This window comes from Myxine glutinosa, chromosome 2 (genome assembly GCF_964187855.1).
Source record: "Myxine glutinosa chromosome 2, kmMyxGlut1.1, whole genome shotgun sequence".
Classification (NCBI taxonomy): Eukaryota; Metazoa; Chordata; class Myxini; order Myxiniformes; family Myxinidae; genus Myxine; species Myxine glutinosa.
Window position 1 is genome coordinate 25,712,770 of NC_136262.1, and position 6,506 is coordinate 25,719,275.

The 6,506-nt window shown below is 46.3% G+C and overlaps 1 pseudogene; it reads left to right on the plus strand.

Moving 5' to 3' along the window:
- Positions 1–4,110: 4,110 nt before the first annotated feature.
- Positions 4,111–6,226, plus strand: LOC137422657 (protein FAM200C-like; annotated as a pseudogene).
- Positions 6,227–6,506: the final 280 nt, after the last annotated feature.

The following is a 6,506-nucleotide window of genomic DNA, read 5'->3' on the forward strand; positions in this document are numbered from 1 at the left end:
TCAATGGACTTGAAGTTACAGGCCTTTGAGAATTCATTTCGTTCTATAAAGGGCAACTTTCATCGGATTTTCTTCCCGTTTTCTTTTCAACCGAGTCTAAAACTGTGTTAGCGACTGTGAAAAATGAAATGATATATCGAATTTGATTTGAAATAAAACTGTGTGAGAGAGGAAGACACCACGGGCCTACAAAACAGGCCTCAAAGCTATGCGAGTTAATAAAATGGTGGATATTTGTTTATATGAAGCCTCTCCCAGAATGGGTGGAGCTATGGTTCCCAGAATGGGTGGAGCTATGGTTCCCAGAATGGGTGGAGCTATGGTTCCCAGAATGGGTGGAGCTTTGAGGTTTTGTCTTCTCTGCAAGAACAAGAAGAAGAAGAAGAAGAACAAGAACAAGAAGAACAACAACAACAGCAGAGGGCACTCTATGACCAGCGTCTGCGACACGGCTAAAAATGAAAAATAAAAATCAGAGGTTGATGAGATGGAGTTTGTCTTTGCAGGAGTTCAACTTGGAAATTGAGCATGTAAAGGGCAGGGACAATGTCGTGGCCGATGCTTTATCCAGAGGGAGCTAACTTTGAAAATTCCTGTAGGTTGTTTGAAAGTGTTGTTGCTCTCTTCTGGGGAATATTAATTATTGTTGCTCACGTGAGTTGATCATTTGGGTGTGAGTTTTACTTTTGTTTGTTCAAGAGGGTTTTTGCATGAAAAGAAAGTTTTCACTATGTTCAAACTTTCTTTCTTGAGGGTGGGGAGTGTTACGGATTCGTCACTTCCGCCTTTGTGCTTTTCATCCACTGGAAGCATTTTTAGTTCCATGTACTATTATTGTTATAGTTTGAGTGAAATGGAGATAACTGTCTTCAAAAGGAAAAATTTGTGTTTTAAAAGAAAAACGAAATGGATCTGGGGAAACCGGAAGAAGAAGAGGAGGAGGCTGAAGCAGAGCAAGTGAGGTCAGGAGAGAAAGGCCGATCGGCTTCGAGGTATCAAGCGGACGCTGGCGAACGTTGGTCACTAGTGAATATTGGTTTCCCCGGGAAAGGGATTCCTGTGACAGAGTCGTTATCGCTGTGACAGATAAACCTGCGTGACCGATTTTGTGGTTCCGAAGTGAATCGTTGTTGGAGAGCAGGTACGCCTCCATTATGGGCCCATCCACCATTTCGCCTCGCACGAGCCATTTCACCTCGAGCCAGCCGTTAGCCTGGTTCGCGTGTGTGACGTGGATTTCGCCTGGGAATTCGCGGTTTTCCGCTTGGGAGCCGCTGTTCGTTCATATCGGCGTCCTTATCTGGTGAACTGAAGGTGTGAATTCCCAGTCGCCTTTTGGGTGAACTTTTGCCTGACCGACGTCGGCCTGACACCCACCCAGCGGCTCTTCGGCAACGTTGACTGTCAGCCGTCCGGGGTTCTGGTCGATACGACCTTTGTCTTGTGATCACCGGAGCGTGGATCGACTTTGGCCTGGTGCCGGGACAGTGACTTTGGGGGTGTTACATTTCGCTCACGTGGAGCACCGTGAGTTATCGAGTTAAGAAACTGGTGGTACCATCATAGGTATTATATGGTATTTTGTTGTGCAATTGAATTTATATTATACTTGTGCAAGTTGTTATTCTTGTGTGACAATAATACAATACTTGGTTTTGGTATTGATTGATTTGTGTGGTTTCACCATTGGTCATTGGCACACATAATAGCACTTCTTTCTGCTGTGACTCCTTTCGGGGCTCGGAGGTACACCGTTACCGGGGTTTGGGGAGGATTACGTAACAATAGTAAGAGTGTGAGATTTGTCAGGATTGAAAGACATGTTCCACTTGTTTGACCAGTCTGTGATTTTGTCCAGGTCTTCAGAGAGTGAGAAGGCTGCAGACTGCCGATCTGAGGGAAGAGGATTGGAGCGGCAGAGTGGAGTCATCAGCAAAGAGATAGAGAGGATTTTCCAGAGAGTCGGAGAGATCATTGATAAAGACCAGAAAAAGCACAGGGCCCAGAACACTGCCTTGGGGAACTCCAGCCTGTACAGGAAGGGGAGATGAGAGAAATCCATTCAGGGCCACACGTTGACTACGACCAGAGAGGAAGTCCGCAAGCCATGCGTGGAGATTTCCATTGATACCATAGGAGGAGAATTTGGTGAGCAGAGCTGGGTGCCAGACCATATTGAAGGCACGTGATATGTCAAGGGAGACAGCTCTGATTTCCTGTTTGGTATTGAGGACCTCCATCCATTGTTGAGACAGCAGAAGCAGCATGTCCAGAGTAGAATGACCTGGTCTGAATCCAAATTGATGATCGTAGATCAAGCCATTGGAGAAGAGGAAGGATTTGATATCCGAAGCAAAGATGGATTCCATGACTTTGCTGATATAATTGGGAGCAGGCTGATTGGTCTGAAGTTGCAAGGATCTGTTTTAGCACCTTTTTTGTGTAAAGCGGTAATGTTTGCTGATTTCCAAGATCCTGGCAGATAACCTTGAGCAAAAGAGAGGGTGAAAAGAACAGAGAGAGGGTGAGATAGAGTGGCAGAGCAGGATTTTAGGACCCGTGGGCTGATGCCGTCTGGTCCAGTTGCAGAATGAGAGTCGAGGTTTGACAAAAACTTCTCCACCTTGTCAGGAGAGAAGGACACAGAGTCCAGAAGCAGTTGAGTTCGTAAGGTGGTATCAGAGAGAGATGGGTTTGGGACACAATAATTTGAGGCAAACACACAGTTGAGGCATTCGGCTTTGTCACATACGGTGTCAACTGTGTAGCCATTTGAGGTAAGGGAGGGGATGGAGGGGGAACAAACACCAGAAACGGATTTGACCAGACGCCACCAGGATTTGGAGGAAGGAGACAGGTTTGAGAGTTCATTCTTGAGTGTGGAGAGATAGTGCTTCCTGGCACTCCTGAGGGTGGACACACACTTGTTCTGAGCTTGGTGGAAGGAACTGAGATTGCCTTCAGTTGGATTAGCCTTCCAAGAGGAAAAGGCAAGTTGTTTCAGGGCAACTGCCTCACCACAAGATTCAGTGTACCATGGACGGGAGGAAGGGTAAGACAACTGAAGACGAGATGGGATAAATCTGTGAATGAGAGAGAGCAGTTTGCTTTGGAAGAATTCCCAGGAAGAATTGATGTCAGAGGCAGTGGAGATGGGAGACCAGTCCAGACGATTGATGGCTGCTTGAAGACCGTGCCAGTCGGCCTGAGTGAAATGCCAGACTCGTCGACGCTGAGGAGGCTTTCTGAGAATGGCCAGAGAGATGTTCACTTTAACAACAACAACAACAACAACATGCATTTTAAGGCCATTTTCCCTGCTAGAGAGGGGGTAGCCTTGCGGTCCCCATGACAATCTTCTCCATTTTGCTCTATTTTCTGCATCTCCCCTTGTTAACCCCCTTGCCCGCATTTCTTCTTCCACCATCTTTAGCCAAGTCTTTCTCGGTCTTCCCCGTCCTCTACTTCCTTCTACATTAACTTCCATCACTCTTCTCAACCAGTCACTTTCATCCTTCCTCAACACATGACCAAACCATCTCAACCTGTTCCTCTTCACAGCATCAATCACAGGCAATATTCCCAGCATCTTTCGCAAATCATCATTTGTCTTGATTTTCACTTTAACAAGCCAATCATATTTACACCAATCATAATACAAACAATTATTTTGCACAAATGTATTCGTAATACTGTATACGTGATATTACATTTGATAAACAATTGAAATTTGAAGATTTAAGTTGAAAAAAATTAATATGTATAATATACAAAAAAAATGTACATGTATATAATATCAACATGGGATTGGCAAACCGACTCTTTGTGTCAGTTACAGTCTGTGAAAAATACACACATCCACCCATTGCCTAATGTACTATCAGCTGCTCCGCTGCTAAGTGCAGCATCAGTCAGCCTTCATGGTTTTAGAAGGCTTTTTTGGCAGGGTTTGTTAGCCCACCCCCCTCGGGAAAGGAATCAATTCACGGACGCGTTTCTGGATCCTTGGCAGTCATTAGCACGGAGTGGATTCCCCCCATAAAGTGAACTGACATGCCGTCCCGAGAGGGAGTGTATACCTCTAGCACAGCGGTTCTTAACCTGTGGGGCGCGCCCCCCAAGGGGGGCGTGAGCAATTTTCAGAGGGGGCGCGGGACGGCAGTATAAACGTCTAAATAACCCCAAACGGAAATTATAATCCCCCTACTGAAAAAAATTAATTAACCGAAAAGATAGCGCCTTATATAATCCTAGTTTGTTTCGGTCTCAACTAACACTTCTTTTTTTCTTCCGACAGATTATTAACTGGAATCGAAGTCAATGGCAATGAGTGCGAAAAAGAGGAAATACCAAGACGAGTACATCAAGTTCGGATTTGTGGCACTTCAAAAGGGTGACGCAGAGGTTCCTCAGTGCGTTATATGTTACAAGACTCTGAGCAATGATGCCATGCGGCCAACACGTTTGGAACGCCACTTGAGGACAACCCATCCTGAACTAGCAGACAAATCACAGGCATTCTTTGTGGCGAAAAGGGAAGCCTTGAAGCGAGCTAAGTTGGACAGCAGTGGGACATTTCGGCAATAGACGTCAAAGATCGTTGAGGCGTCCTACGAGATTGCCCTGCTAGTAGCAAAGAACAAGAAGAGCCATACAATCGGAGAGACTCTCATTAAACCGAGTCTACTGCGAGCGGCAGAGCTCATCCTGGGGAAGGATAGTGCGAACAAACTCTCGGCTATCTCCCTGTCGAACGATACCATCAAGGGACGGATCGATGAAATGTCTCAGGACATCAAAGAACAAGTGACTGACCAGATAAGGGCCTCGCCTGTCTTTGCCATCCAATGCGACGAAACGACAGACGTGGCTCAGTGTTCTTAGCTGCTCATGTATGCTCGTTTCATATTAGGCGACAGCGTGAAGGAGGAAATGCTATTTTGTCATCCCCTGGAAACTTACACGACAGCAGCGGATGTCTTTGAAGTGGTATCGAAGTTCTTCGAAGAAAATCGACTTTCATGGGACGCGTTGGTAGGTGTTTGCACAGACGGAGCTCCGGCCATGCTTGGCTCGCGTTCGGGTTTCGTTACGAAGGTGAAACAAAAGAGTCCCTCTGCTATTGGTACACACTGCGTTATCCATCGTGAGTCCTTAGCATCTAAGACCCTGCCCACTGAAATGAGGGATTTCCTGAACCTGGCTATCAAGGTAGTCAACTTTATCAAAGGTGGAGCCTTAAACAGTCGCCTGTTCAAACAGCTGTGCAAAGACTTGGACTGCGATCATCAAGCCTTGCTTTTCCACACAAACGTGCGTTGGCTTTCGAAGGGAAACATGTTGGGGCGAGTCTACGAGCTGAGGGAAGAAGTCGCAACATTCCTAGACGTGCAGCGGAAGGCGGATCTCTACAAAATGTTCCAGTCTCTGAGAATGTCAACTGTCTCTAGCTTACCTCGTAGACATCTTCGAAGCACTCAACGGTATCAACCAAAAACTGCAAGGGAAGCACATAAACATTATCACGCAATACGACGCCATTCGAGCCTTCATGGCTAAACTCGACCTCTGGAAATGCCGAATGGAGGCCGGAAACATAGCGTGTTTCCCAAACTTGGACTCTGCCGTTCCGGACGGCCTTCTCGATTCAAAGTTAAAGAACCAAATCATCGATCATCTGACTGAACTCAAAGCGGAATTCAGCCGCTACTTTCCTGACTTGGCCGAAAAGCGAAAGACCTCGAAATTCATCAGAAACCCATTCCAATGCGACGTAGCTGATGTTTCGGACGAGGTCCAGGAGGAGTTTCTGGAGCTGAAGTTCAACTCCTCGGCTGAGGATGACTTTGAAATTCTGGACCTGGAGACATTCTGGGTCAAGTATCTTCCTGTTTATCCTCTGATCTCGCTTCAAGCTGTTCGGATTCTGACGATGTTCGGATCCACGTATCTCTGCGAGGCTGCATTCTCCGCGCTGGTCGCTGTCAAGACCAAATACAGAAGCAAGCTGAACGTTGAAGGAGATCTGCGCTATGCTCTCTCTGGCACGCGACCACGAATTCCGGATCTGATAGCTAAGAAGCAGTGCCAACCATCTCACTAAAATTTAGTGAGATTTTTGGCATTGCTTCTTTAGTGAATAAATTGTTGTTTCATTGATTTTGCGTCCTTTGACGTGACATTTCAACAAACGTGTTTTGTGTAGTTACCCTTTCCTTTCATCGATCCGTGCTTTGAGCTTGTTTGCGTTTTGATGCAATAAAACGAGGTTTGTAATCTCTCCTTTGTTATTTTGAAAGAACATTATCTGTTCAGGGGTACCAGATCCAGTGTTTGAAATAAGCCAGGGCCCACCAGGGCCCGGCCCTGGCTGCCATGCTTAGGGCCCTGGCTGTTAACAGAATCTACGTCAATAGCCAGGGCCCAGGGCCCAGCCCTGGCTGGCTTCAATATCAACGAACAAACCCCTCAGAATGCACCACAGAGCACCTATAATTCAAAAATTT